Source organism: Lissotriton helveticus, chromosome 4_1 (assembly GCF_964261635.1).
Source record: "Lissotriton helveticus chromosome 4_1, aLisHel1.1, whole genome shotgun sequence".
NCBI classification, from domain to species: Eukaryota; Metazoa; Chordata; class Amphibia; order Caudata; family Salamandridae; genus Lissotriton; species Lissotriton helveticus.
This window is the reverse complement of record NC_136063.1, coordinates 1,930,217,861-1,930,231,037: the sequence shown is the minus strand read 5'-3', so window position 1 is coordinate 1,930,231,037 and position 13,177 is coordinate 1,930,217,861. Positions and strand designations below refer to the sequence as shown.

Sequence of the window (13,177 nt, the reverse complement as noted above, 5' to 3'; positions counted from 1 at the left end):
GTAATGTGAGGTAAGCTTAAGAGACATATCAAACAGATTTAGTTCAGTTTACTATTCTATAAAACTATACAATTAAAACTGACCCAACACACTAGCTGAACAAGCAAACTGTCTGAACTTCTGGAGACTGACACACATGTCCATAAAATAAAAATAAAAACTTTTTTACACATTCTACTTGAAGCAGTATTTCAGAAAGTACAGTGGATACATATGGATATTCATAAGCATACGTTTAGTTTCATAACATATAGAAACACATTAGAAGGGCAGGGTTTACCATCTTGATCTGCACAGCACATGACATCATGGAAATGGAAGGGTACTGTTATAGTTCTCTAATAATATGAACAGAGTAGGATACCACCAGGAGATGGGTATTTTATTTTATATAGCTCCGATGCATTGGCATTGTTGCTTATGGCTTTCATTCATTCCTGTGAACAGCTAAGTAGCTTTGTTATTCTTTCTTTGATGGCTATATGGCTTTAACCAGGGGTGTAGCTTTGGAGGGCGGGTGGTTTGAGGAGTCACCCCGCTCCTCCACCCCATCCTTACTTCCCACACCCCAACAATAAACACTTTTGTAGGTTGGTAGTTGGGTCCGGGGGCTCTGAGTTGGGCCTGCTGGCACCCGTGTTAGATTTTTTCGTAGAATCAACAGTTACCTAGGCACAGAGGTATGACACCCTGACCCAAACGTCCTCACCCCACAACGTGCTACAGAGTGGTGACTCTTTAAGACATGCCAACTCTTTAGTGATCTGGTGCAGAGTAGACATTCATTCTCAGGCAAAAGTATACTTCACATCCTTTTTTCCTAAAAAAAGAAGAGGTTTCCACTTAGTGTTCACAACATAAAAAGTCAAAATAACTTGCCTGTGACGAGAAGGGAGAGTCCAATGTAAAGACCAATTGGCCTCTTTTCTACAACTTTTGTAGTTTTTTGGCGGGAGGACCACGCGAGCAGAAAAAAAGACCTCAACATCTTTCCTTGCATTTACATGCTTTAAATCACAAAGTTGCATGAGTAGCTAAAACCAAACCTAGAAAAGTTGTCATAACTGTTCCTTTATCTACAGAAAGGTTTTGGCACTACCATTTGGAATTTAAATTAATATCATGAAATAATTAAAATTGGGTAGGTTTATTGTTAGTTATCATGAGTGTGTTACTGGTATTACTCTAAACAAGTTCTGAGGCCAACTCCCTCCTGCACTGATACTAAAGCCAGAAGCTAAAGTGAGTTTAAGGATCAAAAGACCAGTCTTCTCTAATCTCTAAACTATAGAAAGTACAGGTCTCCCCTGGTCCCTTTTAAGTTAGTGAAGTTTCAGGAAACTCCTAACTGCCCTGCTTGGGTTAAGCTGACATCTGTCCCCCAAGCCATCCTGCCAGACCCAAGTCATTTTCTCCACTCTGGGAGCGGCATTTCAAACTTCCTCAAAGCCACACTGACAGGCTAGCTGCAGGCACATCAGTGCTAATTAGCTAGCGTTGGCTTCAGGCAGAGAAAGTATATCTTTTGAAAAGTTACTTTTGAGATATATTTAGCAAATGTCAAACTTCACCTTTGAATGTGAATCCATCTCTGTAGCTTATTTCAAACCAAAGATACTCAGTTAACCAAATTAATTATGCTTCAGCTTTTTCTTCATCGAACCAGCTACAGTCCTAACACTGAAAATTGTGTTTGGTGGCTGGTCATTGTAGGAACATACAAACATTAAATTCTAACATGTTCCACTTCTCTTTTTTAGAAAATTGTTGAAAACATGGCTATTTCATCCTAGTTGGCTGTTCTGTGTTATTCTCTTCTCTTCCATCTACCCAGCGCCTTGACACCCTCGGGTATAATGCGCTTTACACATATGATCCTATCCTATCCTTTTAAATACCAGGAACCCTATCTTGTGGACCACAGGGTCTACTTAGTGCTAACTTATTTCATATTTAACAGTAGAGCTTCCCTCCTGCCAAAATTTTTATTTTATCAGGTCTGCCTGCAAGTTGAAAAGCTGCTAGATATAGTCGTCAGATATAGGCATGAAGCCACGTTTTCTTTGTCAGCCTAGTGCAGGGGTCTCCAGCTGTTTCTGTAATATAAGTTACTTACGGTCAATGAAAATTCTCCTGAACAGCCAATATTATTTGAGATATATTAGACCACATCAGACAAGATTACATTAGCGGCCATCTTGTGCAAGTTTAGCAGCAGCGATCACCTCAGTGCATCAGGCATGGGTGCTAGCAGTAATGGGAAAATGCTTTGTCAATGTGGAATGCTTCTACCTTGATAATACATAACAGGCATAGGTGCAATGCCCTGCCACCAAGTTAATGATATTAGCAAAAAATCTCCTCAACACCATTTCTCATTCAAGTATCAGCTTTAAATATATTTTGGCAACACAACACGCATTTTCGTCTGAAATGTATGCTTTTTAATTTTGATACACATATATTAATTCAACTAGGCACAAGCTTCTAATTTAGTTGACTAAGCTGCACACAGGAGAGCTACTTACAGGTACCTGGAGAGCTACCAGTAGCTCACGAGCTACTCGTTGGAGAAGCGTGGCCTAGTGAATGGACTGAAGGTGCTGCAATCCACAACTGACCTTTAACTTTCTATGCCACTTTGGAATTAGCCAATTATAGCACATTTTAGTGGTCACAGCACATAAACTGGGAGCAGAGCAGCAGTACCACAGTGGTAGACTTAAAAAAGCAGCTAGAAAGTTGTGTGGGGGAGCCTGATTTGCATGGTTAATGTAGACATCCTGCTCCTCGAAAATACCAATTTGTTATTATGGAGCGGGTGATATGAGGACATACACAGTTCAAATTTAGACCAGCTTTGTAGTCCAAAAAAGGGTGGTGTATACAAAAGATGCTTAAACAGGCGGGCTCGGCATCGAGCCTGCCTCCAATATCGCAGTTGCGCCGGCCCCCGGTAGTGGGGGAGGGAGGGTTGCCGCACACAATAGTGACGCGGCACCCGACCTCCTAAGGGGTCATCCAATCGGCGTGCGTTGTGCCCTGGCCCGGAGGCACTTCCTAGTGCTTCCAGTGGCGTTGTCGCAATGCAGGGGCAGATCGGTCCAAACTGTATCCTGCCCCATTTACTGCTTTAAAAGGGGAGGGGAGGGGAGCAAAGAGGCTTTCTCTTCGCTCCGCTGCCTTTTGCTGGACACAACGCTGGTTGCGTGGCCAGGCTGTTGGGAGGGCCGCTAACTTTGATTTTTCATTTCTTTTTCAAGTTGCAGAGGTCGGTTTGCGAGTGGAAGGATTGGTGCGTGGGAGAGGATCAATTGCTTTTGATTTTAACTCCGCTACAGGTCATAGGATCGAGGACAACGCTGACGTGTTGCAGCTGGTTGCGTGAAAGCAGCAGCGGGAAGGAATCAGCTGTTTATCCGATGACGCATGGCAGGAACTGCACATGAGTATCAGTAACACGTGCTCGTTGTTTTCGACCCTCTCCAGCCAATAGTAAGTACCCGAGTGTGCCAGCAAAGATTTGGGGGCTGAAAGAAGCTGCAGCATAGCGCTTGGGGAAGAGACCGGATAGTGGGAGTCACGTTCATTAGCTACATAGTTAATTACGAGGTGCCGTGCTTACCGAGTGGCTAACTATAACGCAGTAAGCGCGTTTGATAGCAGTAGGGCAATTTTAACATCGTGCATAGGGGAGCATCAGCTGTTGAGAATCCCGTGTCAGCGGCGTGCGTTTATTAACGAGAGCTGCCAGCAAGTGGCTAAATATAACAGCAGTATAGGCATGAGGCATCGGAGCATTAGTGGCACAGGCACAGCAACCAGGAAAGGTTGGTTGGGGGTGCATTGTGCTTGAAGGGGAACTGGGAAGTGCTTGTCTTTTCTCCCCTTCTCTTCCTGATTGTGCTGCAGGAGGCACAAGAAAGATACAGGAGAGGAGCTGAGACACCAGTTGGCTGCTGCATGGACAAAGCATTGTCTGCAGGACTCGTTGGGGGGAGCACCGGCAAGCCGCATTAACATCGCCTCCGGGAGCCACGCGGGTTGGAGTTTACTTACCTGCTCCACTAGATTAGCTGGTGGAAAGTGGCTCTGGTTGCTTGGGTGCTGGGCTGGCTGGTAGCTGCTACAACTGCCAGGTAAGGGTGTGGGTGTCCCAGACCGAGGGTCGGCCACTGAGGTTCAATTGAGGCTTGGGGGCGTGTGCAACGTAGATAATGGCCCCTAAGGCAAAGCGGGGTGAGCAGCCCTCTCGCATGGAGGCATTTATGAATAAAATGTTGCGGGAAATGGCAGTAATGGTGCAAGCAATAAGAGGACTGAGGGGCTTGATGGGGCATCAGGGAGCAGGCCCAGGCAACCAATAGTTCCCCCCAAGACTTACTCACCCCCATTAACCAAGAAAAATAGAGCCAAGAAGGGAGGGGTGGAGCAGAGGGTCATGATCAGGAGGGGGAGCCAGGAGCAGTCCCGGGGCAGGGGGGTGGGGGCGGGGGGTGTACGGTTAGAACTTGGAACTCCCTCAGCCAGCGGCAGCCGCACCAATTATACCGAGTGTGCTGTCACCTATACCGCCCCTGGCACTAGTCATGCCCCTTAATAAGCCCCTTAATAATACGCTACCGCAGCGCTCTCCTGTCCCCCAGGGGGTAGTACCTGATGGGGTCAACCCAGCCCAACCAGAGATGGTGGTCAATTTGGCAGCATTACTCCCATGGTTGGAAAAAGTAGGGAACTGGTCTCCTGCTGCGGGAATGTCTGGGAGTGAAGGGGATGCGACAGAGAAGGCAGGAAAATAATAGCGGAGCTCAACAAGGCTAAGCCAAGTGAAGGAATGGCAGTACCGGCAGGGGGTGGAGCCCCAGGGTGTACAACCCCGGTGGGGGATGGCAAAGTTCCTCCACCTATACTCCCACCCATGGATCCAGGAGCATCTAAGCCAGCACATACAACTCCAACAGGTATTCCAAAGTCCCTACCACCCCAGGGTTTGGGGGAAAAAAGTTCATCTAGGGAACACTTGGGGAGGCATTTGTCCCAAGAAACAAAGGAGAAGATCTGGAAGGGTGCATATGTTAATATATTCTCCTTGTTGATAGACAAATCTGAAAGGGAAGAGGCCAAGAAAAACAAGGAATGGACTCATCCCAGGGAATGGTCAAACATACTATTAAAGTACAGGGTGGAGGAAAACTTGGTGAACTGGATAAGGGGTTTTTCAACTTATATGACAGTTATGTGCGAGCATTTTCCGGACCTAGGTTCTGAGATGGCATGTTACCACAATAGGATCACGTGCGCCCAAGATAAATATGGGGGTCAAGGGTGGAAAGGCTATGACAAGGAGTTTAGGAGAGCTAAGGCATCTGATCCCTCCTTGTGTTGGAACAAGCAGGACATGATCATTCACCTGAATCACTGCCGTGCCCCACAGGAAAGCTCAAGGGGAAACTCGCAAGAAATATTTCAGGGGCAGTCCTTCGCTCAAGCCCCCAGTGACAGACAGGAAGCGGGGGGAAAAAAGGGGGCCTGTTTGGATTTTAACAAACGCACATGTAACAGGCCAGCAGGAACATGTAGATTTAAACATGCCTGTGCTTTCTGCGGCAATTCCTCCCACCCTGAATCCAAATGCTTTAAGAGAACAAGAGAGAAAGAGGTCAAGAAGCAGGACTGAAAGCGTGTCCCTTAACAAGGCCGGATCCCCGTGATAACGAGTGCCATGATCCCCTGGCTTAACAAATACCACTGTTCAGACACGGCAAAAACGCTTAAGGAAGGTTTCATGGAGGGTTTCAGGATCCCTGCGCCTGGGTACACCGGGGTGTCATACTGCAGGAATCAAGTCTCAGTCAGGGACAATGAGGGGTGGCAGGCCCATTCAATGACCCACCAATGCACAATGTTGTCTGTTCCCCATTAGGGGTGGTTCACAAAAAAGAACAGGGAGAGTACAGGTTGATTCATAACCTCTCCGCTCCCAGGGGGCAGTCCCTGAATGATGCCATTTACGGTACATTATGCAGCGTCAAGTACTCCTCTTTCAACCAAGCAGTGGAGATCCTCAGGGATTTGGGTCCGGGCGCTTTGTTGGCTAAATCTGACATTGAATCTGCTTTCTGTTTGTTGCCAGTCCACCCTTTGGATTTCCATTTCTTAGGTTTTCAATTCAGAGAGAAGTATTACTTAGACAAGTGCATGCCCATGGGTAGCTCTGTGTCATGTGCGTACTTTGAGAAGTTTAGTACCTTTTTGGAGTGGGTTTTCAAGCAAACAACGGGGCACAGCAGGAAGCTACATTACCTGGATGAATTTGTGTTCCTAGGCCCACCAGACTCGAGCACCTGCAGGGTGGCATTGCTACAGTTTGGTGCATTCATGCACTAGCAAGGGACAAAACGGTGGGGTCCAGAACAACATTAGAACTTCTGGGAATAGAATTGGATTCAGTACAAGGAATGTCGCACTTACCAGTGGGAAAGGTGGAGGCATTTGTGAGAGCACTACAGCTTTGTTTGGGAAAAGAGAAGGTTACACTACACCAATTTCAAAAAGTGGTGGGGCAGATAAATATTGCTCTCAGAATAATCCCCATGGCACGCCCTTTCACACGCACGATTGTGCAGGCAATGTCAGGACTGCAGAAGAAACATCACCACACCAGGCTAACCGGTGAGGTAAAACAGGACATGCAAATATGGCAAGCATTCCTGCGTGATTTCAATGGGAGGGTGGTGTGGCCCAGCCCCCCCAGGTCTAGCCCAGAGATGGGGCTAATGACGGATGCAGCCGGGAGCGAGACGTTTGGTGCCATCCTGAGTTCAGCCTGGGTGGCGCAGCGTTGGCCAACCTGGTGGGAGGAGGCAGGGCTAACGACCAACATACGTTTTCTGGAGCTGTTCCCCATCCTGGTGGTGCTGTCAGTCTGGCCTGAACAATTGAGAAACCAAATTGCTATATTCTAGTAAGACAATATGGCAGTAGTACAGTGCATTAACACCCAGACGGCAAATTGTAACATGATATTGTGGCTACTGAAGAAAATCATACTGTAGTACATGAAAATTATTAAGTTGTTGAGGGCTAAGCATGTGCAGAGGGTGCTCAATAAAGCAGCTGATGCCTTATCTCGTTTTAAGATGCAGGCATTCAGGACCTACCACTCAGAAGTAGCGGCAATGCCAACAACTTTCCCAGAACAACTTTGGCAGCTTGGTACCCCCAGTTATCGGACCTCGTGGCAGCTAGCATAGCACCCAGGACCAGGAAGGCATATGAAGGGGCGTTTTGGGCATACTGCCACTATTTGGGGGGACATTGGGATCAGAAGTGGCAGGAAACTGTATCTTTGGTTTCATATTTAAGGGCCATGAGGGAGGAGGGGAGCTCTGTAGCAGCAGCTAGGCGTCATGTCAGATACATCTACTTTTTTTGCTAAATCAATAAGGGGGGGGGGCAATCCAACAGGTACATTCATGGTGCCCCAAGCCCTTAAAGGATGGCAGCGTTTGCAGGGTGACCAACTCGATGAGAGAACGGCCAGTAGGGATTCACATTCCGGCCAACTTAATGGAGGCCTTACAGCAGGTCTGTAATACCCCAGGGGAGGCAACGCTGTTCCAAGCAGCATTCTGCTTAGCTGTCTATGGTGCTTTCAGGGTAGGGGAACTGGTTGCAAAGAATAAAAGGGATTGGCACGGGGGCCTGCAGATGGGACATGTCAAGGTGGGGGAGGAGTTGGTTATGATATCACTCCCCAGATCCAAAACTGATCACGAGGGCAGGGGGGAAGGCATAATACTGTACAGATCTAGGGGTAGCCCCTGCTGCTCGGTTACCAGGCTGGAGACATTCATAGCACAATGTGGGTGGCCTAGCTCTAGGACACCCCCGCGCCGCACGGCCACCAGCTGCTGCGTGTGCTCTCCCTCCCTGCCGGACTGCCTCGCTACCGGCGCGTGACCACGCCCCCGGCCCCCGAGCGGCGTGGTCCCTGCTCTCCTAACCTGCCCCTGCTGTTGTACCTTGTCAATCTGCTTTTGTAAATTGTATTGCCTGTTTTTTCTGTATTGTGGATTTCCTTCCTGTTTGCCGCTGTTTTTGCCGCCGTTCACCCTCCCTCCCCGCTTCCCGCCACCAAACCCCGCCCCTTTTGCCTTCTGTACCCTCCCCGCTCCCGCCTCCCAGCTGCTCCGCCCCCCGCGCACTTCGCCATATATGGCGACCGTGCGAACGCGCAGCGTTGACGCGCAGCGGGCGCGCCGATTGTGCGCCGAAGGCGTGCCAAAGGTAAGCCCGTCTGCGCCTGGACCGCGCCCAGTGCCAGGACCCCTGGCCCCCACCGACGGAAGCCGACCCGACGAACCTACAACGCCGCCGAACTCATCGCACTCAACACCGGCGCCATCCCGGGTTGTCACCGAGCCACCCCGAAGCACACCCACGGACCCTTCAGCTGCCACGCCTGCAAGTTCACCTGCATCCGGACCAACCCCGCACCAACACCCGCCAAGCCTAACACCAGCAGCAACCACCTCAAGTGCATCCTGCTCAACACCCGCTCCGTCCACAGACACGCCATCGAACTCTGGAACCTCCTCGACACCACAGCCCCTGACATCGCCTTCCTCACGGAGACCTGGATGAACGCCTCCTCAGCGCCCGACATCGCCATCGCCATCCCAGAGGGCTACAAGATCACCCGGAGGGACCGCACCGCCAACCAGACGGGAGGAGGCATCGCCATCATCCACAGAGACACCATCCGCATCACGACCAACACCGACGACACCCTAACCACCGCCGAACACCTGCACTTCCAGATCCACACCGACCCGAAGACCACCCTCAGAGGCACCCTGATCTACCGACCCCCGGGACCACGCACACGATTCAGCGAGGACATCGCCGACTTCATCAGCCCGCATGCCCTCCCCTCCGCCGACTACATCCTCCTGGGGGACCTCAACTTCCACCTGGAGAACAACAGCGACCGCAACACCATCACCCTGCTCGACAACCTCGCCAACCTCGGACTCAAGCAGCTGGTGTCCACCCCCACCCACCTCGCCGGACACACACTCGACGCCGTCTTCTCATCCAGCAAAGACATCGCCTTCAGCCACGCAACAGGACTCCACTGGACGGACCACAGCTGCGTCCACTTCACCTTCAAAAGAACGACGATCCACCACCACCAGCAACAGGTTGCCCGAAGAAGCTGGAACAAGATCACAGCCGACCAGCTCACCGCCTCCCTGAGCCAGCACCCTCCGGCCGGCTCAGCGAACCCCAGCCAGGCCGCCGACAACCTCACGAAGTGGATCAGCAACTGCGCGGACGAACTCGCCCCTCTGAGGACCCCGCCCAGCAGACCCGGCAGCAGAAAAACCCCATGGTTCACCGACGAACTCAAGAGCTCCAAGAAGAACTGCCGAGCCCTCGAGAAAGTATGGAGAAGGGAACCAACAACGGACAACATGACCACCCTCAAGCTCGCCACCCGGAAACACCACCAACTGATCCGCGCCACCAAGAAAAACACATACAAGGACCGACTGGACAACAACGCACACAACTGCAAGGAACTCTTCAACATCGTGAAAGAGCTCTCCAACCCCAACGCCGGAAACAACGACATCACCCCGTCGCAAGACCTCTGCAACTCCCTCGCGTCCTACTTCCACAACAAGATCGCGGACATACACAACAGCTTCAGCACACAGCCAACGCACGCCACAACCGCAGCAACTCCACCCACCACCACCCTCCGCGCCTGGACTCCGATCAGCACCGAAGACACCATCCGCACAATGAACTCCGTCCACTCCGGATCTCCGACTGACCCCTGCCCTCACCACATCTTCAACAAGGCCGACGCTGTCATCGCACCCCACCTGCGGGACATTATCAACACCTCCTTCGACACCGCCACCTTCCCGGAGAGCTGGAAGCACGCAGAACTCAGCGCTCTTCTCAAGAAACCTACAGCGGACCCCACCGAACTCAAGAATTACCGTCCCATCTCGCTCCTCCCGTTCCCGGCCAAAGTCATCGAAAAGACCGTCAACAAACAGCTGGCCGCCTTCCTCGAGACGAATGGATCCCTCGACCCCTCACAGTCTGGCTTCCGAGCCAACCACAGCACCGAGACCGCCCTCATCGCGGCCACCGATGACATCCGAACCCTGATGGACAACGGAGAAACAGCGGCCCTCATCCTCCTGGACCTCTCCGCGGCTTTCGACACTGTCTGCCACCGCACCCTAGTGCAGCGCCTCGGCAACATCGGAATCCAGGAGAAGGCACTGGAATGGATCACCTCCTTCCTCGACGGAAGAACACAGAGAGTCCGCCTACCACCGTACAAGTCAGAGGCCACCGAAGTCATCTGCGGCGTCCCTCAAGGATCCTCGTTGAGTCCCACCCTCTTCAACGTCTACATGAGCCCCCTCGCGGCCATCGCACGCCAACACAACCTCAACATAATCTCCTACGCCGACGACACCCAGCTGATCCTCTCCCTGATCAACGACCCCGCCGCCGCCAGAGCCAACCTGCACGAAGGGATGAGAGATGTAGCCGAGTGGATGACGACCAGCCGCCTGAAACTGAACTCAGACAAGACGGAGGTCCTCATCCTGGGCTCCTCGCCCTCCGCCTGGGACGACTCCTGGTGGCCCCCCGCCCTGGGCACCGCACCCAAACCGACGGACCACGCACGCAACCTGGGCTTCATCCTGGACTCCTCCCTCTCCATGACCAGACAAGTCAACGCCGTCTCCTCGTCATGCTTCAACATCCTACGCATGCTACGGAAGATCTTCTGGTGGATCCCCACCGAGACCAGGAAGACTGTCACCCAGGCCCTCGTCACTAGCCGACTGGACTACGGCAACGCCCTCTACGCCGGAACCACCGCCAAGCTCCAGAAGAGACTCCAGCGGATCCAGAACGCCTCAGCCAGACTCATCCTCGACATCCCACGAAACAGCCACATCTCCGGACATCTGAGAGACCTGCACTGGCTCCCCGTCAACAAAAGAATCACCTTCCGTCTCCTCACCCACGCACACAAAGCCCTACACGACCAAGGCCCGAGCTACCTCAACAACCGAATCAACTTCTACGCTCCCAAGCGCCACCTCAGATCAACCAGCCACGCCCTCGCCGCCGTCCCCCGCATCCGAAGAGCGACAACAGGAGGAAGGTCCTTCTCCTACCTGGCCGCCAAGACCTGGAACTCCCTCCCTCCCGACCTGCGCCTGACCCAAGACCACCTCGCCTTCAGGAAGAAGCTCAAGACCTGGCTGTTCGAGCAGTAACGGCACCCCCCCCCCCCTCCTAGCGCCTTGAGACCCTACGGGTGAGTAGTGCGCTCTATAAATGTCTTGATTGATTGATTGAACGGTCAAGGGTTGCAGGGAGGCACCTTCTCATTCATGCGAATGGGACTCCTCCCACCAATTTTCAGTTTGGGAGGGTTTTGGGGCTATCTATGAGGAAGGCCAATATGGATCCAGCTGTTTTTGGGACTCACTCCTTTAGAATAGGGGCAGCTACTGAAGCAATTGCCAGAGGGCTTAGCGGGACTGAAGTCCAAAGGATAGGAAGATGGCAGCAATCTGTTATAAACGCTATGTGCGCTTACATATGCTGTGACCAGGTGCAGGGAGATCAACTGACAGTTGTTTCTCACTGTTTTGATTTTGCAGTTTCTTCAGCCTGCGTCGCAGGGAAGAAGCGTGCAGTGGGTCATCATACGGCACAGGCGATGCCATTCTGCCATGCAGGAGGCCAACAATCAGCAGTACAAGAACGCACGGCACACGTCATGGCGCAGGCTCACGTCTGGGCCCAAGACGAAATGGACGTCTGGATCATCGGGCATTCGTACTTTCGCCGACTAACCCATTTCTTTACAGGTGCCTTCAAGGTTAGGTCACAACAAGCAGGGGAGAATTTGGTATTTAATGGGCAGGGTGGTCTGCGCATTAAGCAATTCAAGGACCTGATGGAGCGCGCGCTGCGTAACAGCAAGAGACCCCCTTTGATCTATATTCTACATTTTGGGGGTAACGACTTGGTTCACATGCACGAAGAGCAGTTGGGAAGGACCTGCTCAGTGAGGTGGGATGGCTGGCGAAGAGATGCCCTGAGGCAATTATAGTCTGATCTCACATGATCCCGAGATTTCAGTGGAGAGGGGTGAGTCAATGCGGGCGTTGTATCACTTGGTAAAGAGGATCAACAACAAGATGGAAAAGGTGTGAGATAGATAGGACATGGGTACATCCGGTGTGACAATTTCTTTTTGCGCGATGGGTTTCACCTCTCAAATAGAGGGATCCAGGCTTTCATGGAAGACATTCTAGCATGTCTAGAGGGCGCAAGGTGCAGTGCATGACCTTCTGGGTGAACAGAGGCGGAGGCCAGATAGTCGGGCAACTATGCTGGCCTGTGGCGGTAAGGTCATGATTGGTGAACATAGGCTGCAGTCCTGTAAGATGGCATCACAATTATCTAAGGGGGACGCCCGAGGGGGGGACAGAGGGTCTCTCTCATAGAACTTCAAGGGGCAGTTTCAGCCAGTAAGTTGGATGTATGCGGGGGCCGGAGAGCCACACCTCCAGGTGGCCACCCCTGCACGCTCATCCGCTCAAGGGCGCACAGACGCATGATTACAGTTTCCCGTTATGGAGTGAAGGGTCTGGGCGTAGGGGAGGCCCGGGGGAGGTATCTCTCCAGTAAGCTGGACCCCCTTTGCAACATCGCTCTGGTAGGAGTCTGGGAAGTTAGTTTGGGACCTGGGGTTGCCAGTCATTGACCTTGCCGTAGGCTCTAACAGGGTTACGCAGAAAGTAAATCATATTCAGCAATTAGAATAAGATAGGAATGGATATGTATTAGAGACATGTTAATGTTAGGCAATGGAACACCTTGTACCTATCAATGTATTGGACTTTCTGCATATTGTATATAATGTAAATAATCATCATCTGAATGTTATTATTTTGAAATAAATGCGGCCGGGGTCTACGACTCCCAATCCAAACAAGTAGTGGCGTCTGAATTGTTTGATGTTGGGGGAGAGGGGCGTGGGAGGGTCCCACAACCTGTTGGGTCTCGGGAATGTAAGGGAGGGGGCCTAGGCGGTACCGGTCCATATTGAAGTGCA

At 51.6% G+C, this 13,177-nt stretch overlaps 1 protein-coding gene across 5 annotated transcripts in view; it reads right to left on the bottom strand.

The window, feature by feature from the left end:
* The window catches only part of ATP11C (ATPase phospholipid transporting 11C (ATP11C blood group)), a 905,856-nt gene that overhangs the window by 120,988 nt on the left and 771,691 nt on the right, over positions 1-13,177 (bottom strand). The gene's annotated exons all lie outside the window — the stretch shown is intronic.